Below are 25,700 nucleotides of genomic sequence, written 5' to 3'. Positions count from 1 at the left end.
CAACAGACGTTTTACGGAAGTGAGAGATATAACTGTCTGATTGTTTTGTCCTATTAAGGGAAGGTAGATTACGTTTTAATAGCGTTGTTGGTTGGCTGTGGGATAGCTCTATAATGAAATTGTGTTAGAGGTGGAACAGGCATGGTCTGAATTCCCTTTTCCTTTTGCAAATAATTGTTTGGGGGATTTTGGATGTTTTCTTTTGTTTTTCCTGTTAAAATAACTTCCCATATAGGATATATAGGATGTCCTGTATATTCCCAGGATTGGGCCTTAGTAGGAATAGACATTTTCAAAATACTATTGTGAAAAGTTTTGCTAGAACTGTTATTGATATGTGAAGTTAAGTTTTCCTATAACTACAATGAAAAACATAATGACAACTTTACAGTAGGTTTAAATATAGTATATAATATAATGTAATATAAGAAATTGAAGAAACAGTATGAGTGCCAAATTACTGTTTGATGTTTTTAATTTATGTAAATACAAGAAGGTATGATCATGATTGCTTTCATGAAACTTAGTTGTCAATTTAGATAGATTATATAAGATTTCTGCCTGTAGAAGTAATTTTACTATTAATGTTCTTTGAAATAATAATTACTTTTGATTTACAATATTTACTTTCCTTTTTAGACTTTTATTTTCATTCTGTCTTTAGTTAAACATCTTTTGCACCCCTTTCTTATCAGTGTAGCATGTCATATCTGTTATGGTGCTTTACCCCTGCTGACTGTACTGCATAATTAAGTTGTTAGCTTAAAAGAATTTTACTTTTTAATGAAAAAGTCTGGTCACTTTAGGGCTTGTAATTTCCTTAGCTAATGTGTGAAGGTCAGTATAAAGTTCACTTATTCCTGGGTGTAATAAGTCTGACTTTTTACTAAATAATTACTGGGCCAAAACCCAGTAATGCAGGGTTTTATAAGTATTGAAAAATTTATTTTTTTGAGAAATAAAACTGTTTATTTTAAGGGGTCACACATGGGTTTTCCTTAACTTTCACTGTAAACCTGTTTCAATTTTCCTTCCAGTTGATTTATTTTAAAAATCATATCTTCAGAACTTTAAGTGAATTCTTTAATGAAGTAAGGCTGATTGCACAGCTCAAGAAATTTAATGTTAAAGAGGCTCGTAGTTACTTCAAAGTTATAAAACTGACTTGTATCCCCAGCAAAAGGAGGAGTAGGATGGAGGTGAAAGGGATAATGAAGGAGAGGGCTCCAGAACTCACTAAAGTGGAATTAGGAGTCAGCAAATAGCCTATTAAAGAATGGAAAGTGGATTAATCAGTGAAAAGCCAGCACTTTTATCAAAAGAGTCTGGAGATAAAGTAAGAAATTCAAAAGGTAAAGCGCTTTGCAAAGAACATTAAAACTTCTAGTTGCCAGGTACAAACAGACTACGGAAAACTAGGGCTTTTGTGCACTGGGGTTGTGATATGGTCCCCAAACTAAATGAATACTTGCTAAATTGAATTAGGAGATCGTGCAAAGGAAGAATAACTGAAAGGAACGAGGGAATAAAGATAATAAGGGTGAAGTACAAATGTGCACTCAGGCCAAGAGACTAGCCACTCTCTACCTGAAGCATAAAATTTCAAATTTATCACCAGCATAGGACTAATGATAGTGTGCAAGGTGGGATGAGAGCTGAAACTCTCCAAGAAAGATGGAAGAGGTGTAGAGAAGAGCTACTAAAATTCTACTTTCTAGGAAGAAAACCAAAAGCTGATCTTAAATAAGCCATTTTGTCTGCAATTGAGCATGGTAGATATCATGTTTATGTGTTATCTAACCCATTTATGTCAAAACAGAAAATCCTGCTGCAGAAAAATGCTTTAAGATAACTGGCAGAACTGGGAGAGGAAATGAGGAAATGAGCTGATACATGGTTATGCCACCTCACTTGAAGAGGTAGATGATCTGGAAATTTGTATTATGATGGTTTAACCCAACTTAGCGCCATCAGAACAGTACAGCTGAACAATGTAAGCAAGTCTGATGTGTTTAATAAAATGATGTTTGATTGCTGATTATTGTATACTCTTATGAGGTTGAACACCAGGGAGGAAGAAGTTCAAAGGACAAGTTTAATAGAAACATGTATTTATAGGTATGCAATAGTCTTCGTGGGCTGAAGATAACATTTCTAACCATTAGAACAGTGAAACTAACGCAATCTTATCTAAAGAGAAGTAAGAGGGTTTTGAGAGAGCTTGTTAAGGTATGATATTCAGTTGTCACAAGCCACAACATAGGACTAAATTTGATCATCCAATTCCATCATTCCAGGTGACAAATGTATCACAGAATCACTAGATTACTTGCAATAATGTATTTAATCCATTTTTTTTTTGTTCCCTAGTGCTTGCTTGTATAGCTCTGCTATTTACTTACAGATTTACAATGTAATAATGTTCAGTATCATGTAAAAAGGATCTTTTAACTTCGGTTTTTTTCCAGTTGAACAATATGGCACTTGTCTTAAATCCCTTAGCCTTTGCAGTTTATGGAAGTACATCTACAGTCATCTGTTAGAAGTCCTTTGAACAGAATCTTTAATCTGCTTCCAGGAAAACCTGCATTTTATTAGATACTTGAAAGATTCCTAAGAATGTTCATAGGCCCTCAATAAGGTTTTAGATAACACATTTTTTTTTTAATACTTTGGGACTTTGGAATGTAGATATGTCTAAATCACCATAATAGATATTGCATGAACTTTTCAATTTTATGTTCATCTGCAGGAATTTTTATTGTAATAAGCTTCAACATGGTATCAAAATGCTGATTCGTTTCCCCCACATCTGAGGCCAGTAGTGGTCCTTTGACCACAAATAAGAAAGACAACGAGAATGTACATTACATCTTACCATTAGGTGTGAGCAATGAGGCTTAAATGGCTGCTTCAGTATAAGCAGGACTTTGATCTTCCCATTGCTGTTTTAGGCTGAAATTGTGGAGAGTTGACACCTAGATATTATATCATGCAGTCATTGAAATATGTTTATGTATTTATTTTGTGTGGAGTAAGATACCAAGGAGGAAGAGCTGCCTGAGATTTTGCTGCAAACAGGAGTGTGAGGGGGTCACACTTCATGTTTCTTGTGTCGTATACCTTGGTAACAGGATGGAAATTTTAACTGAAATCTGCTTACACACATTTTGTCTGAATTAATTGAAATAGTCAGAGTACTGGAGAGGTCAGTACTTTTGGGACTTTGTGAATACACGTGAATATACTCAGTGACTACTGAGACCCTGTACTCAGGGACTAGTGAATATATGGAAGCCTGTAAGTGCTGCTGTGTCTACACATATCAGTGTTGCTCTGAGGCACAATTCTAGATCAAACTATTTAAGTGTTTCTGCATGCAGTTGTTGCAAAGAAGACTCATGGAGAGTGTTCTTTAGAGCACTGTATCTCTAGAACTCTCTCCAAAGGTCTCACCCAGAGAGGTTCTGTAACTATTTGTCGTACCATCGTAGTAAGCATCAGTCATTAATTCCCTGGATTGCCTGCATGACTGAGATAACTGGACTAGCTAAGATAAAAGACAAACTGGAAACTCAGTGGTTGCCTGAAATTTCAGTGATGGTGGGGCTGCAGCTAGTCCAGGTCAGGATGTCAGCCTGCAAATCAGGGTCAGGATCAAGGAGATCCATGGCAGGACGTAGGCATGACTGCAGAGACCACCAGCACTCCTGCAGTGTTGCTGAGTCAGGGACTGATGGCTCCAGCACAGGCTGAAATCAGGCCCCATGGGCAGAGGGCATGAGTGAGGGTCCCAGGTGATGCTGATCAGGGCAAGTAAATGTAGTTAGTGCACTCGCCACTCTGGTGTAGAGGTACTGCAGATCCTTTAAACTAAATATTCAACAAATGGCTGCCTGGCTTGAGGAGCATTGGAGCAACTCTGAGAACTACGGCATGGTGATCCGCACTGGAGTCCTGTGCTACAGTTAATGATGGCATTTCTAGTACCTGTGGTTTATGGTCTCATTTTATATGGTGCTGCCTTTGTGGTGGACTTATTCTTAGCCTCCTTGCAATGGAAGCAATAAAATAATGTGTAAACATTTAATTCAGGACCTCAGGCTGACAATATTAGCTTCTTTTGTTTCTTCCGTGTTACTCAGTTGCACTTAAGCACTTACCATTTTTAGTGGAGTTGTTAATAGTTGTTCTGATTATACAACTGTCTTCATGCTACGCTGTAGATTGTATAATGTCCTATTAGAGCCCTGGTTAGCCAGCAGATCTATCTTGCAGCCAGCTGTAAGAAAACACTTTCAGAAAAGTGCACTCCCAGTGGAAGTTATTCAGATTTTAATGAGCAGGATGTTTTATGGTCTTTGCTAATAAAAATTAAACTGGAAGAGAGCATTCTTTTGCCAGAATGTGTTCCTATACATATTGCCAGAAATTGCAGGCTATGCATGAACTGTTGTAATTCCAAGCATAGTCTGTCAGAATATGAATATGTATTATTCAGTTAAGTGTTACAGTATCACCACATAAATAGTAATAATACTGTGTGCTGAAATGGGAAATCCCATTTTTATAATAATAATGCTAACAACAGAATAGAGCACTAATGTGTCTTTTTAAACAGTCAACGAAAAGTAGTTAGTGACCTCCCTGCTCAGCAGCTCTCTTCAGGCAAGAGACCTAAACTTTTTCAGATTCTCTAACTGTCCTTTCCAGCCCTCAAATTCCCAAAGGAACAGCATATATTAAGAACTAACTGCCTACAGCTTGTGGGCTTACAAAATATCACTTCAGTTTTTTCTTCATGACAAAAGCTATTTGAAAGCATTCATTCAGTTATAAATAGAAATTGCCTGAACAGTTAATTCTTCTTTTAAAATGTGTTCCTGAATATACCAAATCCTAAACCAAATGCTAATCTAAAATTTAGTCTGGGTGTTGAAAATTTTATACAGCTAATAAATTTGAAGAAGAATGTTTGAGACAAAAATAGATTTCTTTTTTGCCTTTCTTTCCCAACTCTGAGGAAAACATACTTAAAACAATTCTAACGTTTGTGCAAGGGTCATATTCCTTGGTTCTTTCTGAACATAATTTGATTGATGTTGCTGTTGGAGCTGAGCCGCGAGTCCATGTTGCTGCTTTGCCACACTGTCTCTGAAATCAGCAGACTGGGATATGGGAGAAAAGAGTTTTTATTTTTTTCTCTAATTGGTTCTGCAGTTAGCCTAGTAAGACTCTTTGCTATCTCATTAAATCTATAGGGTCATTCTGTAAAGCATAGTATATTACCTGTCCTAGAAAGAACTTCAAGCGTTTGCCATCGGTATTTTTTAATATCTATTTATCATTCTTATTTGAATGAATGATGACCTGCTATTATCTGGAAGAGTTTTTTTGATGTTTGGTCTGCACCAACATTTTCATCATAAAATACTTCACAGCATCTTGTACATTATATTTTAGCCCAGAACAATTATCTGGTTTGGTTCCTTACATTGTTATTGAGTAGGTACCTCATGTTATCTAGTAAGTAAGAAGACTTTTGACGCAGCGGTTGTAGGATGGGTACATTTACGGTGAGGCTACCCAGACCAAGTCAATTTAAGGTATAGATCATCATAAGCTGTCAACAATGGAGGAACAAGGTCAACAGTATTTATAAGTAATGAGGTGCATAGGTTTTCATGGAGAATCTAGGTGGTTGTTCTATATCCATAAGTAAATTGGTGTTAGCTTAATTCTTCTTTCTTCCTTTTTTATTTTCTTCTTTTTTCTCCCTCCATCTCTAAGTTCAACAGTGATAAACAAGTTTAATTAAAAATATATCTAAGGACTAGTATTTGACCATAGTTCATTGATCAGTGCCTACATGCACAAAGACTGGGTAGTTAGCTGATGGACTGGTCTGGTTGCACAAATATGTTTGATGACTGGGTATGTTTTTTACATATATACATATCATTGCTTTGGTGTGAACTGATTTTTCAGTGTATTCTTTACTTAGTGAGAGACAGGTTTAATTTCAATAATATATATATAATAGTTTGTTGTGCTACAATAATCTGTATTGTATTGTGTGTTCTGGTACTGTGTTAAGTCTGAACCATTTTATACTATAGCATAATATAGACAGAGCTGCATACTGAGCAGCAGACAGTAAGGCTGAGGGCACCAGTGGTATGGTATATTGGATTAAAAGAGTTAAAAGAGGTAATAAACAGGTGCATTTCCCTATTACTGTGCCTAAACATGAGACTGACTGCTGAAGGAGTCTAGCTATTTAGAGAACCATCGTGGTGTTAGGGTTTACCTCCAACAGTGGAGCTAACCTAAAGCTAGAATTTATTTCTGGTTTTGCAGTAGGAGTTCAGCTGCAGAAATCCTCAGTACTTAGATTTTTTTTTCCCTCTGGCAGATATATACCATTTTGTTTCAAGGTTATACAAAAAGAAACTTGTATTCCCACCCACAGTTTGCTTCCAAGAAACCAGACCTAAGGAAATGTAACAGAGTGCAGAATCTAATGTTAGAATAAGTTAATATGCACTATCAAACTTTTGTCAGAATCACATCTAACTTTATATGCTTCAGCATGGTGGCTCTGGAAACAATTTCTTTCAGATGATTTATTGCAACTTTGTTGTTGTGTTCAGTAATGAATAAAACTTGTAATAAAAATTGGACTAGTAGTTTGTTTGTTCCACAATCATTTTCCCTAGGGACTGTTCTGAGTTGGAAATAGTGAGATAGAACTGTAAAGAGGGTGTTTTATCATTTCAGCTCTTGCTTTGACCCTTTACAGCACAATACACTGTTTTGCAGGTGTTACCATTCTAGTTGGGAACTTGGTTCTTTCGTTCAGAAATCTTCTCCAGGTCAGTTAAAGGTAATTCAAATTGACCACAAGTCTGTTACCGTCTGTACTTCTGAAATGGTATTGATCACATTCTCCTTTTCCAGGGAAGAAACCATTTTCATCTCTTCCACTCAAAATGTTCAGACTGCAGGAATGCATATATCTCAAAATCACTTCCAGTTACTATTGTGATGACATCTGAGAGTAGTGCTAAGGAGTAAGAGATTCATATCATGTGGTTGTAGACTTGAATCCTGCGATGGCAATCCTCATGTAAACCATCTGTTAACACTTGGGGAAAAAAAATGTGCAGTATATTCAACAGTGATCCATGGGTTACATGAAAGTTCACGTATGACCCAATAGTGTCAGCCAGAAATTTTCTCTTCATATCATTGAACAATTTGAGGTACAAGCATATCCACCACTTGCTTTAAATTGAAATTCTGTTCCTAATGGAAGTCTTTTAACAAAGGGAGCTCCTGTTCATCTGAAGACAGAGAAGAGACATGGGAAAGGAGAATAAGGAAGGAGCATTGAAGCTAAGATTAGTGGAATTTCCTAGAATCGGAAGAGAGAAGACAGTGTTGTAAAAATGCAAAGGTTGTCAAATGCTGAAGGAACAGATGATCATGGGATTTGGACAGAAGAGAGTAGCATGTCTTGTAAAAGGAAAATCCAGCTTCCCTGGATGACTACATGAAGAGAAAGGAAACTGACTGAACAAGAAATGGCCTATTTATAGAAATAACAGCTAGATGCCTCTCTGGAGAGGAAAAAAATATGAACAGACTTCTTGGAGGACACTGTGCTCAAGAATTATTTTGGAAATGCATGTATTGTTTTCACTTTGTCTAGAGTTCTGTTTTAGCTACAGCAATAAAACTGGAAAGTAATTTGAATGAAAAATTTAAGTTAGATTTCATCTTTAATTTATGACAGCTACCTCTGATTTAGTAGCAGTTTTATGCAGTATTTCTGGGATTAGCTGTAATTTGACCAAACATAGCTGTCTACTTTAGGATGAGATGAGTTGTACCTTACAAGCATGTATTTTTCTCTGCTGTTTTTCAAGGGAGACATACTTTCAGTTCTGCAAGTCTGTCTCCTTTTAGCAGTTGTATGTCCAACCCACTGTAAGATGTTAGCAAAACTTTTTGTTTATTGTGACTTAAGGTGGAGAAAAGATATCAATTTAAATGTTACATCTCTTGGTATGATATACTTAAAATTCTCAGCCTTCTAGTACCCATTATGAACACCACAGGCTTTGAGAACACAGTGTGGTATAAATGGTTTCCCAAAGTGATTAAGCAGGTTCCTCACCTTGCACAAGCAAGCTTGATACTCCATAGAGGCTGCACTGAGGTTAGGGCCATTATTTAACAGGTCCTCCTGAGCCAGATGAGAGCTTCATCAAAGTGGAAACTGAATTGATGATTCAATATCTAGCTGAATAGGAAAAAGTCTTAGCCTTTAGCTGAGGACAGAAACATAAATACAACAAAAGAATGTTGAAGAGAAACAACCTTTTTTGATTTATACTATCATTGTAACAGTGCTCTGCAGGTATAGCCATGGCGTAAACAGGCTATTTAAATGCACCAGAAGCTAAAAATTAACTGTAATAAGTTTTTACATGAATAAGTGAAAGAGATTTTGCTCTGTTTAAGTAGTATACAAATAAAAGTGTCCTCTGTTCCAGGGCAGCAGTATCTTTCAAAGGATGAAAAGATATTCAAAATAGCTTTCTTTCTTTTCTTTTCTTTCTTTCTTTCTTTCTTTCTTTCTTTCTTTCTTTCTTTCTTTCTTTCTTTCTTTCTTTTTCTTTCTTTTTCTTTTTTTCTTTTTTTTTTTTTTCTTTTTAAACCCTCAAAGCAGATCAGCTTGTGGATGTCAGTGAAGTCAGGAGATAATAATGCTCAGTGAGGATGACGTATTAGGCTTATCCTCAGTGTATTAATCTTAAGATCATGTTCAAATAATTTGATTCATATCAATCACCCAGTGACAGGACTGCTTCTCTGCTGCAGAACACTTTTCAACATGCTGGGGATCTCAAAGAGGTCATAGGACTCTCTCTGATGTTTATAGGCTGTGACAATTTATTAACCTCTTGAGTTCTTCATAATAACTCAGTGGTCACCAAGCAGTAAAATTCAGCAATCTTGCAGCTGCAGTTAACAGCCCACAAACAAATAGGAGCCTGAGATGGCACAGGAAGGGTGTTAAGCCTGAACTAGTTCCAAGTCAGCAGTAATTGCTTCTGGATTCATGATAGCTGCATTTGTTTTAAATAGAAATGATGCTGTACAACTGTTTCTCTGCTAAAAATAAGGAGGGTGAAGTAACACAGACACAATTGTATCCTTCCTCCCAAAAGTTCAACTCCTCCCCCTTCTCCACAAACAGAATATTGATAATATTTTTTCTTCTTTTCCTTACCTCCTGCTTTCCTCTCTTGACTCTTTTCTTTGCCAAATTCACCTGTGAGCCTGTTTTTGTCACTTCTTCAGTAATCTGAAGCCCACCTTGCCAGTCCCTGAACTAAAGGGCAGATGTCACTCCTGTTCTGTAGTTAATGCTGGCATGTTTTCACTGAAGCTTCCTGAAGAGGAACAGACACTTATGTGGCTGTGTGTCATGGCTATCCAAAGGAGCCATAGATCACACCAGAGCTTCACCTACACATCTCTCTCCCTTTAGACAGAATCCTGTCATGGGTACTTCAGGGATTCTGTCTTGGCTGGCACATTTACAGCATTTTTTGTCTGGACTGTATTCTAATAAGTAGCCAGAAACAGCCAGAAAACCTTGTACTATGCTGCATACTTTTCTTGTTACTTGTAGAAGGCCATCCATGTACCCATGGCTCTGGATATTCTTCCCAAAGTAGGAAGACTTTTTTTAGGCAGATCCCAATACCATAGTGAGGTAAAACCCCAGTGCTTTCCTTTTGTCATGGGATACTTTGGGATACTGCTAATTTTCTTCATAGAGGCTCGCACAATGCTGTGTTTTGGATTTGTGATGACAATACTGCTGATAACACCCCGATGTTTAGTTGTTGCAGAGCAGTGCTTACACAGAGCCAAGGACTTTTCACCTTCTCGTGCTGCCCTGCCAGGCTGAGGGTGCACCAGGAGCTGTGAGGGGAGACAGTCAGGACAGCTGGCCCAGGCTGACCAAAGGAGTATCCTGTAGCATGTGGTATCTTGCTCAGCAATAAAGGCTGGGGGAAAGAACGAGGGTGGGAGGAGACATTTGGAGTGATGGTGTTTTTCTTCCCATTATGAGTGATGAGCACTGCTTTCCTGGAAGTGGCTGAGCACCTGCCTGCCGATGGAAAGTAGCGAATTAGTTCCTTGTTCTCAACCCATGAGTTCTCACACTTTTATCTTTCCAATTCTTTCCCCAGTCCCACCTGGGGAGAGTGAGCGAGCGCCTGTGTGGTACTTAACTACCTGCTGGGATTAAACCACACTACCCTTTCATTACATCGGAAAGATCATAATGGAGTAATAGCGTGTGCTCTGATCAGGTCTGAAGTCTGGATGACAAACGACCAGGGCTGTGGAGAACATCATAATGTGTGCTACTTGGTCTAGCAAAGAAATCTCATAAGGTTTGCAACACATGCATGGTCAGCTAATTTCTAGAGGGAATGGTAGCAAAGCATTAAGCATTTATTACACATGCTATGGTTAGCTAATGCCTATTGCATCACAGGAGCCAGGAGAAGACATGGTAACTTTATTTAGCAGTAGAAAAAGACGCTTTGTACACAGATATGTTTAATACTCCAAGGTCTGAACTACAGATGAATAAAACATGCTATTGCTGCCTAATAGTTTGATGTTTTTATTTTTATAGATTGCAAGATACTTCTTAGACTAATGAAGTTAAAGGAGGAGTTTTTGGGGGAAGGAATGTGTGTCTTTCCTTCCCCTGTCCTTTCCCACCAGGGAAACTGCTGGTTGCAGTAATTCTGCCAAAGAAATAAAACTTATGAATAGGAGAAAAGAAGCTAAGAAAAGTAAATATATGTATGTAATTCTGATTTTTTGAAAGATGAAAAATGCTAATCTACTTTCTGCACATTCACAGTACGTGTTTTTTGATTGTATGCGGTGATACTCAAATACCACAAATAGGGATTTCCAAAGGTCATCTAAGAGTTTGAGTTCATTGCAATTAGAAAGACCATTGATGCTAAGCTCTTTTAGAGCAACATCTTGAATGTCCTCTTTGAGTAGAGAGTCCTGGAAGAATAAATCCAGCAATGCAAAAATGAGTAGCTTTCAGTGCAGGTGCATGCATAAATATCTAAAGGTATGATGGATCAAATAAATAACAAAGAGTTCCTTGAATGGACACTTGAATTTTCCTAAAGCAAGAAAGTCATAATAAAACAGGTTATTAAACGCCTTTTAGAAAAGCCTGTTAACTAATCACTTAAATAATTTCTTGAAGCAATTGAGATAAAGGACAAAAACACAAAGTAGAAAGAATGGCTCAATCTGTATTTTTGCAGCAGGAAGGGTCCAGGAAACATGAACCCAGGATAAGGATGGCTGGTGCTGTGACTTCTGCCCTGTAGCCACCATGTCTCCAGTATCTGAGGCAGTATGAAAGGATACAGATCTTGCATTGCTCTAAGTGACTGACTCTTTAACTGAGGGAAGGAAAAGAGTCAAAGGTCTGTGGGAGAATGGGTATTTAAGCACTGATAATCTGAGGTTAATACATATGTTGCAAATCCTGTTTAATTAATTATCAGGAATTCAAACTTTATAGTCCACATAAAGAAAGCACAGTGACCAACATCCAAAGGCAACTTGGTCAACTGCCCATAATTTTGCTTGTAGGTCCTGGATGCTCCATGTTATACTGTTAAGGCTCTCCTCATAACATTTAAATTCTAACTTGCTATTGTTTGATTAGCACTGGATAACTGCTAGCAGTGTTCATTTACATTAACATCTCTCCATGGTTTGCCTCAGAGCCCAGTGGACTTTACTGGTATCATAGGAGAGGAAGGCACTTGGGTGGCAAGCCTCTCATCATACTCTAGCTACTCATAAACCCTCTAGAAACTACATCTAAGCTAATTATCTAGGTCCTTTGTAGAGCCATTTGAGAGAGGATGCATTTCCTCCAAGGTATCCGTTTTAGACATCTATCCTATGTATTTACAAGGAACAATTTATTCTAACCTGTCCCTCTTTTCATTGACTAAGGCATATAGGTGCTAAAATTCTCATGCAGCTAAAAGAAATCCACCTTCAACTACTACTCTTGCTGCAGAATGATTATTTTTGTAAGTAGAACTAGCAGCTAGGAGCAGTCACTTAATATTCTTAGCGATCTCTTTGAAAAGAGCTTCTTTCATTCTGAAAAGATTGCCTGAATGTTTTAAGGCATGAGATATGAAAAGCTGTGGATGCTTTTCAATGCTAAAAGATACTTCAGATGGGCATAATACTAAGTTCATTGCCATCTCTAAAAGCTTGGCCAGTAAGCACTTTAACTCGTGCAGACTTTTTCATGTAAGCCAGAAGCAATGACACTATGGTTGGAGATGAACAATTCTTCACATTTGAATTAATGTTTAATTATAAGATAACAGATTGGAATTTGCTTAACCTTAAACATTTAGAAGTACTCTAAGAGACCATGAATGGAAACATCAGTAAATAATGGAATTATCTAATTGAAATCAAGAGCACACTCTATGGCCATATAGTTCACTGGAAAACTACAAATCTAAATGAGCTAGATAGAAAAGATGATGAAACATTAAAGATGAATTCCTGAAACTTTAAGGAAGACCATGTAAAATCAGAGTAGTGTTTCTTCCTTAAAATAGATTGTACTATTAATAGAAGCTTCAAGTGATGCTTCCACACTGAAATGCTTTGGCTCAGCATCAAATGTAATTTGCTTTCTGACATTTGGAAGCACCTCTCAAAACGATGGTAATGTTTAGACTTAGGATGCATTAGAAATTCTTTTCACTAGGATGCTTCTGATGTATTTTTGCACTCGTTACCTAGGAATCCAGAGAGAGTATTATGAATAATAAGCAAGGTTTTATACTAATGTCTGCATTGTTTTCTTTCTACCAAGAATATAAAAATGTATCATGAGACAGCAGACTCCTACAGAACACATTTGATTAATTAATTTGTAAAATTACCTACTACTGTTATATTCAGATGAATATAAGTACGTATCTGAAAGTGTAAACACAGCTGTGGCTGGGTCTTTCTAAAAAGGTTACCTAAGAATTTTGCAGTGCCTACGACAGATAGTTTCCTCCACGAACAGAAATATGCTTTTAACTTTTTTCCTTTTTCAATGACCTCTTGTTAAAGGATCTTGAAGATACTAGGATCAGTTCAGAAGGCCGTGCTTCTGTTACAGTGCTGCCAGCTACAGAAGCAATTCAGTACATTTTACTACTTTTAACTTCTCAGTTTTCAATAACATACACAGTTCCTATATTCTTTCCCTTTACTGTCTGTAATGAGGATATTTGTGCATCTGAAATATTTGTCTTTTATAGCAAATCTTTTGCTACTCTCCTTTTTTTTTTTGTTTTGTTTTGTTCCAGGCATGTGTTTTTTCACCTTTGTAACTTTTGAGGTGTTCAACCAAACCTATTTTTTGGTGTGTGTATTGCTATCCATCTAGGGCGTTGATTGGTAAAGACAATGTTCAAGATGTTCTGCTGTAACTGCTGTATTTGCTGTATTGCAGTTCAGGTATCTAGAGAACATCTAGAGAACATAACTTTTTTTTTTTTTTTTTTTTTTTAATTGGAGACTTGATTAAATAGACCGAATAGAGGGTTTTATTTGTTTTCGTTGTTTTGTAGGTTTAGCAATCAATAGTGAGGTGGGACTTATGCCATTTTTTAAAGTGTGGTGTCAGGGCAGACGATTACTTGAAGAATACAAATGGCATAGCTTGGTTTAGTTTACTTTTTGCTTACCGTGACAGTCATTGTCTGAGGCTACCAAACTAGAAAGGCAGCCTTCTGCATCAGCTTCTGTCCTGTGCATGTGACATCACCATAGATTTGGGCTCTGGCAATATCCACTATATGTTTTCATTGTAGTTGCAATAAAATGCACATTAATGGATGCTAGTTGCTACTCGTACCATGAAAACTAACTTGCCAGAGAAGACTTCTCTTACTGAAATTTTGATGCAAATTCACAAACTCCTTATTTTAGGCTCTACAGAGCTGTTTTAGCTCTGTAAACATACTGAAAACTCTATGCTACCTCACATTTTGGACTTGCAAGGAAAGTAGATCAATGAGTAAGGGCGCAGGTTCTTTGCGAAGATGCCCACCACCTCTTACATTGTCACTTTTTCACACAAGTCATTGTCACACAAGTCTAGAAGTACTCCCTCCACATTCTCTCTCTCTCTCTCTCTCTTTTTTTTTTTTTTTTTTTGTCCTCTGGGAAGATGTAGCATCACAGAATTATGGTGATGAGAATAAATGTTGGCAAATAAGGGTCTTGCAGAGACTTCACACTATGTTGTTGGGCTATCAGGAGACACTCCAACACATCTGTTTCTTTCAGAAGTTTTGTTCTGTGCTTGCCAGGAGCATTCCTTCTTTGGTCATAGATGCGTCTACACTTCTATTAGGTAATACAGGTCTCTCTACCTTGTCAGTATAAGAGAGAAAAGGTTTACCACTAACATAAAGAAGTGTTAAATGAGACTTCGAGACCTTTTGCTACAGAATTGGTAATGAGTAACTGTAAGGAGTAAAGAGAACATAATCCTAGATCATACTTCATAGTGACTTGTTTTTGCCTTTTTCAGGAATCTTCACACTGTCAAAATCTCTAACAGTGAGAATTAGGATTAAATCAAAGCTGATTTCCATTAACACCAGCAGGCTTGCAATGTGACTGTATTTAATGCTGAGTATATATCCATATCACACTTTATTTATGTAGTGTGTAAAAGCAGTATATGTGCCTTTCTCTAAGCACCATAGTGGGAAATACTAATTACAGAACATATCAGTTAAACCTAGCTTGTTTGATGGTGCTGTTCATTTCCATGTAAAGAAGAGTCTGCTCTTCACTAAGTTCTTTCATTTCCAAGTCTTCTAGTCTTGCAAGACACTGTTAGTAAGTTTCTTCCTATTTTTCTTTTCAGAGACTATAAATCTTGTTAAACCTGGGACTATTATACCTTGAGTCTCTGTACATTCTCTACGTTCTGGCTGAAGTGCCACCTGTAAAAAAGACTGTCTAAAAATATAGCCTGTAGACTTCTCTATTGATTGCAAGGGTAAAACTAGATTATCTCATTCTTGTTTTGTCAGCTCAGCTTTTCACTTTTGTCTTTCATCTTCAATTTTCCTGTTCTGTTTTCTCTGATTTGTATTTCCTCCCTTTTTAAATCCTCTCATTAGAAAGCAGGTCATATACTAATAAGGCATCCTCTCTTGCTTATTTCCATCTACTAAGCATTCTTTTGGAGTTAAATTATGAAATATAGATCCCTTGGAAAATGCTTATATGTGCAGCCAGTTGTCAATCACTTATCATTCCATGTAACTCTTCCCAAAGCCCCCTGCTGTAATCACAAAGCCTTGGAGAAACTGGTGGTAGGAAAACGACTGACACAAATCTCATTTTGGAAAGCTCCTTATGCTGAATAGTACCACTTGTTAGCTATTTGCAGGATCTATGTTCATTTTATTTGTAGGATTGCTGGCAAGCATCCTCATTGTTCAGGAAAATCAAAGTGAATCTGAGAGACTGAAATCCTGAGAAGACTGGAGAAAGATGTTGGTTTTGTTTGTTTTGTCCTTTTATTGTTAGTGATGAATTAATTTAAATAATCTCTGATGGAAATGGAAGTCTATGCCGTAGCCTAGTACTCTGCTAACAGATTAGTTACTCGTATTTGATTATGGGGCTTGAGTAATGGTAATTACTGGCATGCAATGGCCAAAGTATTCTCCTGCAAAAGTGACCGATAACCATAATTTGGCTCTGAAATGTCTAGCTTGTGGCTGTGAGATCAAAAAGCCCAAAACTTCATTGATTATAGCCAGTGGTGCTTTAAAAGACTAAGACAAATAGCTCTAGTTTCTTTCCCTTTAAAAACAGGAAGAAAATGTGCAAGCACACAGGATTTTAATTAAATATTGATGTACTACTTAAACTGTTTTCTTGTTTGAATTTTAAATCAAGATGTTGTAAAAGATTGCACCTTCAAAATTATGTGTATTAAAACATGAAAATATGTCAGAAAAGTAAATGTATAATATAATATACAGAGCTGTTTTTAAAGTATTGTTTTCCCGGACACTGTTATTTTCCTTTAGCTTATAGAAGTTCTCAGAAATCCATTTCTTAGGTTAGAATTGGGCTGATATGTATTTTGATTCTTAGAAGAATGTCACCTTTTCTATTAGTTATTGTTCTTTTGCGTTGTATTTGACATGTGTAACTTTTGTTTTGGGCTACAAGATGCATATGACAGTGAGAATAGGAGGCTGATCGTGTACTCTTCAAAGTCTGGAAGGACTCAAGGCCCTTGCTTTTCTGATTCTAGCCCCATAGGGCTTAATAGCAATTTTTGGATGGAATATTAGCAGTGAGTCAATATCTTCCCAGGGGTGTAAGAAGGAAAGGATGAGGAATAATAATGCACACAAGCAAAACCACTGTTGGATTATATTTCGTACTGGTGCATGAAGGACATCACTTATCGATCAGTTTCAGACTTTAAACCGAGACTGGTTAAAATCTCAGCCAACAGGCTACAGCTAAATGGAGCAATGTTGTTAAGGATAATTCCCATAAATAATTTACAATTTTAGCAAACACTTGCTATATTCTTCCATTATTTTTTTTTCTAATGGAAAAACAAAATCTGATAGAAATGTGATGTAAGAAATACTGGCATTGAAAAAACAATCTGAGTATTTTACAGAAGGGAAAACATCAAACTTTAGGATTTTTTTTTTTCTTGTATTGCTGCTTTCGCTGATTGAAACTCAGTTTTCATACTTGATAGAGTGGTACTTCTGTTTCAGATTAACCCTGCAAATACAGGTTTCTAGTTACTGCGTCAGGCATCTACTGAATAGGTGCCTGCTTTAACACAAATTTCAAAATAGCATTTTTTTTTCCAACTTTCTGTTTAAATAATGAGGCAGAACAATCAAAAGTAGGTACAGATTCCAGCCAAAAATCTGACCAACCATTTAGCATGATTTATAAGCCACATTTAATCTGTTGTGTGTGCGCAATGAGTAGTATAGTTGGTTTTTTTTTGTTTGTTTGTTTGTTTTTTTTTCCACGTTTTACTTGAACAATGCCTTTAGCAATCCATGACTCACGGCTTTCTAGGACAGTGATGATACATACCGGAAAAGTCTAACGCACAAGAGACTCTCTCTGATCAGCCTAGTCTTCACCAGAAGGTAAATTTTACTGTCAAAATAGAGCAACGAGCAGGAAAGTGGGGGATAAAGAAACTCAGACGAAGAAATTATTGTCAGAAAAATTAAGGGCTTTATTCAGGGAAATTTAGGAAAGTTTGAATATGGAATGTCACCATGAAACCACCAGAGAATCACTAATTTGCCCATAGTTAATGGTTTGCCTCCTATAAATAACATTTTATAGAGGGTTAATCCTCATCTTTTCATGGTCTGGCAGCGATTTCTGGATGCCTTATAGCTACATGTGATCACACACTCGGGAGAAGAAAATTTGTCAGCTAACAGCATATTTTCTTTGTAGATACTGGGGAATCTGGTTAAAGGGAGAAATCATCCGACTCTGTGATGACTGGGGGAAAGGTGTTCTGCCCAATTTATGCAGTTTAAAAATGTGAAACTATTGGATTTTTTAATGGTCTGTTATTCAGCCACTAGCCAACAAAAAAAGTTGTCACTTACCATCTACCCTGTCAGGAAGAAGATAGAGAACTTGTCAAGGAAGTTAATTCTTAACAACTGTGCTCTCTAAAGGCAATGAGGCTGCCTGAACTGGGACACCATCTGTTCAGCTGAGGTGGTTTCTAAGCCAAGCTGTGACTGTGCTGTAGAGACCTGGTCAATGCGAGTTATGACTCCTGCTCACCCCGTGGGGATGGGTTTCCTTTTGGAAGACATTGGGGTTTAGGCAAAAGACTATTGTATGACTGAGCCCCACCTTGCTATGGATATGGGTAGGGTACGTGCCCAGACCCTGAAGCTTGGAAGTGTTCCCAAGCCCCCAAATTTAAGTGATGCTTGAATTTTTTGCTGGGCAACAAATATTTTCCCTCCAAGGCACAAACCAAAGAACAGAGCAGGAAAGATGTTGCACAGATCCATGTAGGGGAAGTTTTGACTGTGACAGCAATCTCTGTTAAATGAAATTAAATGATGGTTTGGGTGAAGCTGAAGATGAAGGAGAGATGAGAGAGGCTCCTTGTTCCAGAAAATAAACCATTAGCAGGAAAGAGACCAAAGAGGGGTCATTGGGTGGTGGAAGCATATCAACTATATCTTAACATGATCCAAAATAACATGAGAGAAACTGAGCCAAAAAATAACTTGCATGTGCTATTCCTGTGCTTAAGTTGAAGCTATTCTTGCACTGCTTGTATAAAGAGTGTTTGCTTTGACACTTCTGGCAAAGATTTTTAATTGTGTATGTGACAGATGTATGAAAGATTGGTGTTCCATTGTTTCTCTGCAAATTTAGAGAGGGAAATTCATTGGCACCTCAAAATATCTACATTCATCTTGCAGAATTTCCCATTCATTTTACAGAAAATTGCCAGATGAATATTCTGTGCAGTTCATAAAAATACTTTTAATTTTCTCCCCTTCCTCCTTCTTTTACACCACTTATTCTAAACTTCTAGACAGTTTGGGAATCCTGCTTTAACAAGACAGTCACAGAACATATTTTAGTTTTTTAGTGAAAAATCACGTCTCCAAATGCCAGTGGTGTCCCAATATGCCCATCATCACAAATTTCCATATGAAATACAGTAGATTTTTTTAACGATTTTTTTAAGACTAATTACTAGAGAATTGCCATATTTTGTGCAAATTTTTTATTGTATAAGGATATTAACTCACAATTTTATTGTATGAATATGTTAAGAAATCTTCCCTGATTACTATGAGTAAGGAAATAGATTAAATCGAAACATAATTTTATCTGTGCTGATAAATGGTTTTGGACTTCCAGAATACCTATATTTTATTGTAACATAAGTTAAAGACATGAATATTAAGAATCCCATTGAGAGAATTTTTCCTGTAACATCACAAAAATATCTGAGAGAGATGGGATTGTTCAGCCTGGAGAAGACTCAGGCATTCTCATCAACATGTATAAATGCCTGAAGGTGGGGGGTTAAAGAAGACAGAGCTGGAGTCTCCCCAGTGGTATCCATTGGGAGGCAATAGGCACAAATTAAAATACAAGAAATTCCACTTAAACACACGAAAATACTTCTGTGTGGTGAGGGTAGTTAAATACTGGAACAGTTTGCCTGGAAACATTGTGGTTGCCATCCGTGGAGATGTTCAAGACCTGACTGGACATGGACCTGAACAACCTGCTGTAGCAGACCCTGCCTGAGCAGGGGTTGTACTGGATGACCTCAGAGGAGCTTTCCCGCCTCAGCCACCCTGTGACCCTCTGAATAAAGCTGACCCGAAAAGTGTGCCATAAACATTGATAGAAGACGGCTGAGATAGGTAGGCTGAAATTGTCTGTACAGGTCTGCTTCTCCACTATAAAGCCCAGAACAGGCATATTGCAGATATGTTATTAAAATTCTACATTTAATCTTAGGCTTAATAGTATTTTCTGTTCCATTCCCTCTAGGGTATATTGCAAGATTTGCTCTGATTTGAGAGAGGGAAAGATAGTATATAACAGACCATTATTCAAATACAACAGTAAAATTTGAGAAACTGTAGGAATTTGATGGTATCATCCTGTGTTTGTAATGGGAAATGTAATCAGAATGTCAAATTTCTTCAGTGTCATGACCAAGGGGACTGACAAGTTAACTTCAGTGACCTTAAGCTGGAGATTAACACCCTTCCTTGCATGGTGATATTGCCAACTACTCCATGTCACTGAAGGAAACTTCCTGAATTTATGGAGTTTGAAGACATGCACTTAGTTAAGTACTTGTACACCTGTTCTCATTCGTGGCATTTCTAAAGGTGGTTGAGAGAAATATATTGAGAAACTTTTTTTTGTATTTTTTTCCCTGTGTAAAACTTAGACTCTATCTTCCTGCATACAAGTTGATGCTTTTCTTTCTATAGATACAGAAATTAAGGTGGTAAGATATAGTAACTAAACTAATCCAAATAATTTCTGAAATACCATTTTCAATTAAAAGAGCATTTTCATTAAATTAGAGATATTAATTATTTTTCACTTTCCAGCTGACAACAATCCGCAGTACAAAATGCGAGGTAATTGCTGGTATTTGTAGCAATGAAGTCTTTCTGTGCTTGGAATATGAGCTTTAAATATTTCTAACCTTCAGAGTCTAAATAGCTGAAAAGAAGCTCAAAGGAAGAATTGGAAATGATTTATAAAAACATCCATTAAGCTCTACAAATAGTTTGTCAAACATCTGACATAAATAAAGAACCCATTTCTTCCACAGAGCACTACCTGCTGATGTGTTAACAACAACAACGCAACAACACAAAAAAGCAAAATCAAAACCCCTCCTACCCCAACCCATTTCCAATTGAGTATTTAAGTATTTAAGTAATTTAAGTTTTTAAGTAATACTTTGACATAGATTTTTTCTTATCATTTCAGTTCTAGTTCCTCCACCTTTTTCTAATCAATGCTTCCATCTAAAAGCAGAATTGTTTGGATTTCCCTTTCTAGCCACAAGTTCACATAAAATAAATTTAATGTGATTCTAATGAGGTGGGAGGGAGACTGTTGTTCTTTCACTCCAAGCACGAACAGCTCTACTAGTGTCCTTCAAATACATTTAATGGAGTATATCAGATAGGTCAACTTTCCATCAGTTTTTTGAAAACTGTTGTTATGGTTTCTTTGCTTTAGTTTTAAATCCTGTTTGGTTCATCAGGAGACTAAACTGAGCATCCGTGGCAAGTGTCAAGAGCAAGAACAACTGCTTTGCCAGATAGGAACCTAGCATACGTAATAATTAAGTTGGGTTTGAAGCCCAAAATGCAGATCTAGGAGCTTTGAAAACTGTTCAGCCTATTTATTGAGAAGATAAAATCCTGCTCTAGTTTGGAGATGCTTCTGCATAACATATTTAATCGCATTTATATTAGGATTTTGATCAATACTGAGATTCATACTTACCTGTTTAAAAGAAAATAAGGATTTCCTCCAAACTTCAGTTTGGAGCTGGGTGTAATTGTAGCCATGGAAAATTTGCATTTAATATTAGTAAACAATGTGTCCAGCAGCATCAATGATAGCTAAAACTGAAAGAAAAGTGATTAAGAAATAAATGCATTTTTAAGAGTTTTTGTAGTTGGGGCATTTGAAATAGGCTGACTCAAAAATAGTTGAGTTCCAGAGACTGTGTTTTGTTTATTTGTTTGTTCTCTGCACCTAAATGGATGTTTGTAGAAAGACAATATTCCAGCACTAGAGCATTAACTATTTAACAGACACTCAGTGTCTGTGTCCTTCTGATCCAGAATAAAACCTGTAGATGCTTTCCTGTATCACTGATAGTCAGTACTGAATATACCAATCGCAATAGGATTACACTGCTTTTTGTTTGTTTGTTTGTTTATTTTTATTTTTATTTTTTTGGTACTCTGGCAGTCCTCTGGCATACTGGAATGCAATAAAAGAGAAGTTTCTTATCTGTTTTCCAGGTAAGAAATTTCCAGGGCTTGTGCGAGCGTGTGGGGGTCCTGCCTCTGATACATTAGAAATGTTACTGGGGTGCTTCTCACTTTCTTCCCATGAAATGTGAAGCAGGCTCAAAATGCTCATAGCAAATGACTGTCACTGCCAATTGCTATGATCATCAACAAGATGTCCAAGCCTCACTTTCTTTATGTTGGAGGGAAGTCAGGTTCTTTCAGACTGTCCTTCTCCACCAACTTGCTCCTGAATGTCACAGAATCACAGAATATCCCGAGTTGGAAGGGACCCACAGGGATCAGCAAGTCCAACTCCTGGCTCCACAATGATGACTTACAGTGTGGTGTTATGGCTTTTTATCAAGGACAGGCAAATAAAGGTTTGTTCCTCCCTCACAGTGCTCTTACTGTGAGCTGGTGTTACTAGTAATCAGCTCTGCACAGTAGGTGTTTATTCATTAACTTTTATCACAGTCCTTTGCATAGGACAGAGTGATTAGTTTGGCCATAACAGGGGCACACAAGGAAAATAATAGAACATGGCTCTGAGAAAAGAGGAGTATTGATGTTATTAAAAATTAAAAATTGTCTTTAATTGTGTTATAAAAATAAAAGTGCATCTTTTAACACTACTTAAAAACTGGTCATGGAAAAGCATTCATAATCTTTTTTGTGTGTGTGTGTGTGTGCTTTTTGTTTTTAATTTGTTTTTGTTTTAAATGTAAAATTAAAATTTGCTTTTTTATGTTTTATTTTTACTGACTAAAATACTCTCTTTCTGCATCTAGCTGTATGATCCTGTTAAGAAAAGTCCTTTGTATTCCTAGTAGGAGTTCTGATATTGTGGTAGATTGACCAATGTGTAGACATATATTCTTGAATTATGAAACTTCAAGAGCTTTTAATCCTCCCTGAATTGTAATCAAGAGATGTTGCAATCAATTTCAGTTGTTCTTGTAATGATACATGGGATTTTAATTTAAATTGGTAACTTGTCCCTCCAATCCTTTGAAAGGGAAGCTGGCAGCATGGTCAATTAAATTCAGACTTCTGTAAATTATTTTTATTGCTCATCATTCATGCAGTAGCACCTTGATGTACACAGGCAATATCCTTCAAGGCTTTGGGGATGTGGATTTTAATCACTGCGAGTAGCCAAGGAATTTAATGACTTAATGACAAGTCCACCCATTTTAATGGGAACTGTGTGCTAATTAATTAGTAGAGGTAGTCTGCCAGCTTTTCAAGAAACATTGATAACTCCTATGCATTTGCCCTTTGGGAATATGACTAATTGACTAAGTTTAGCTTCCCAATCAGTTGAATTGGGAGAAGTGCAAGAATCACTTCAGATTAACAAAATTCAGTGATTTTTCTTTTAAGAAAAGAAGACCCCAGCGTTTTATGGTCTGTTGACAGAAAAACTTCATTTAGTCCCATTCAAAATACTTTATTTCTGGTATTTACTTAAAGTCAAAGCTGAGTTAATGGGAAACAAAGGTCTAAGTTTACTGGATTGTTGTTCCCTTTGTCTACTAACTGGAGAGGTTGGAAGCAAGGCATGTGGCAAGACCCTTCCAAAGTCTGATGGCTTTTGAGGGGTAAAAGTGGGAAGACTAACCAACTGACAAGATATGGGAAAAACCTGGTCTCTGAACCTGTCTACCAGGGTTTAGAACAGTAGCTTGCAACAGACTAAAAAACAAAGTTGATCTACAGCTCTTCCACGAGATTAAAACTGATTTACATTTGCACCTGTCTCTTTTACCTACAGACGGTTTGGTATCTATAGTTTTATTATCAGAGTACAGTGGGTACTGGAAAAAATCCTTTGATATATATATATATTTTGTAGAATATATATGTATTTTTCTTTTTTAGCCGTGTGCTTGATTCTAGAAGATCCCAGACTACTGTTCTTTATCTAGGCTAAGGTATTATTTTTTGTTTCTTTTGTTTTTCTTTCTTTAAGTCTCGTCACCTTTTCTTGGTTTGGTTCAAGAATCTACAAAAATTGGTTTCCTTAAGGATTCCATGGAGTTTTTCTACTCAAAATGAGCTCAAGGAATAAAGCAAACAAACAAAAAAACTCCGGTGTCCTGGGGGAAGAAGATTGTCCCAGCACTTCTGAATGTGGTAGGATTCTTGAGTGAAAGGTGTTTTAAGTTCAAAGTTATATGTCCTGATACATTTTTCCAAGAGAGACATACTTTTAAAATTGTTGCTGTGCTGCTGTAATACTGACTTGATTCCAGCTAAAATCAGTAGCAAAGCTCTCACAATTTAGAAAGACATTATAAGAACAACAATTGGTTTCAGTGTAAAGTTTAGTAAGAGTCTGGAAAGCTGTAACCCAAAGTCATTTGTGCTGCTAGCTGATCCTCAAATGGTTCTGTTTGTGGCTTATTTTACTGCAAAGAAGTTTGTTTGCATTACTTGTAACTTGTGTTTGTTCTTCATGCAAATCACATGCAAGCATAAATATTCACTGCTTTAGGCTTGCTTTTATAATGGTTTGTCATTCAGCATGGCAACTGATGAAGATAGCTGTGGTGTAGCAAAACATAATCTGAAATAATTATTCTTGGAACCTTCTCCTACAGTATTTATTAAATATTTACAAATGGCAGCTAGCTTGTGGGTTTTCTGCTTGTTTTTATATCAGAATGGGAAAGCAGAGGGGAAGAAAGTCTGAAGGTTTTGCCAGTGCTGAGTGTGTGTAACACTTTTGAAGGACAGATAAAGCATATGTTGTTGAGAGAAATCTCCTTATATTAACTAACATTTAAAACCACAAGAAAAAAGGCTTTGAAGGTGGTGCTGTTACAAGAATGCATATGTAATAAACTGAAAAAGGGGTTTACATTTTTTTGTCCAAACACCAAAGATAGAGATATGTCAAGCAAGAGACAGAGATCATGCCTGAACAAAACCAGGAAAAGAGTTTTCATCGATCCTGGAACAGCCCCAAACTTTCTGATCTTGGAAGTGCAAAAGATCAAGCATGGAATTACTTAGTCAAGAAAAAATTAGTCAGCAAGAGGCACCAGGAAAATGTTTTTTCTTTTCGTGAAAGAGCCTTAAAGACCTACTGAGTGTAAATGACTGCTACGTTGCAATTCTTGAATTCTCTATTTTTACATATGTTGTAGCACTTTTTCACTTCTGTGAAATGCTTTTTCCGTTCCTGCTCTTAGGTTCTTCGAGATTGTTGCTGTCCTTATATATATATATTTTTTTTAAGACGCCATCCCTTATTTGGACTACTTAGGTGAGTAAATTGTCATGAAGTGAAAAGATAAAAACCAGCAATATTATTTTAAGTGAGGAACAAGCAGAAGACAAATGTAGTACTGAGCAGCACATCAGTTGCTTTTAATGAAATCCTCTAAAAACAAAGTAGTTCCAGTCACTCCTGGAGAAAAATATATATCTTAATTGTTTTTGAAAAATGTGCTTGGAAACACCATCTATAAAATTACTAATAAAGAGCAAAACCAGAAAACAAACAGCAAGTGGTTATTATAGTCATTATTTCTCTCCTTTGTGTTTCTTCTTCTTTATGCAGTATTGGAGCAATGCAGCTACATCAGACCAAGAAGGATAGTGGATCTGGTTTGATAAGTAATGATAGTTAAATTATTTAAATACAGTCTGCATGCTTTGAATCCTTTTGCATATAAGAAGAACCAGACATGAGTGCCGATAGAAATGGAAAATTTCAGTACAGAAACTGACTTTAATAGGAGATAATGGCTAGTGATCTTTAATCACAGCTCGAGTTGAGTTTGCTTCATCTTAATCCCATCTCCAGTACTGTCTCCCTATCTGAGGACGAGCTACTTTCCTCTGTTTTCCAGTTTGTTGAAATTGTTCTAGTCTGATAGTACTTTGTCCATCTCACCAGACTGCAAAAAGCAATTAAGGCTGCCTAGAAGCATCATATAAAGA

At 36.7% G+C, this 25,700-nt stretch overlaps 1 protein-coding gene and 1 long non-coding RNA gene across 3 annotated transcripts in view; both read left to right on the top strand.

Annotated features, from left to right (window-relative positions):
• Positions 1-25,700, top strand: part of GABRG3 (gamma-aminobutyric acid type A receptor subunit gamma3) — a 331,802-nt gene that overhangs the window by 46,926 nt on the left and 259,176 nt on the right. The gene's annotated exons all lie outside the window — the stretch shown is intronic.
• Positions 1,202-8,604, top strand: LOC121059180. Its single transcript, XR_005814450.1, has 3 exons — positions 1,202-1,772; positions 6,823-6,886; positions 6,961-8,604. It is a non-coding gene; the product is annotated as an uncharacterized LOC121059180 (long non-coding RNA).

This window comes from Cygnus olor, chromosome 1 (assembly GCF_009769625.2).
Source record: "Cygnus olor isolate bCygOlo1 chromosome 1, bCygOlo1.pri.v2, whole genome shotgun sequence".
NCBI classification, from domain to species: Eukaryota; Metazoa; Chordata; class Aves; order Anseriformes; family Anatidae; genus Cygnus; species Cygnus olor.
The sequence above is the reverse complement of the archived record's forward strand: the minus strand, read 5'-3'. Positions and strand labels throughout refer to the sequence as shown.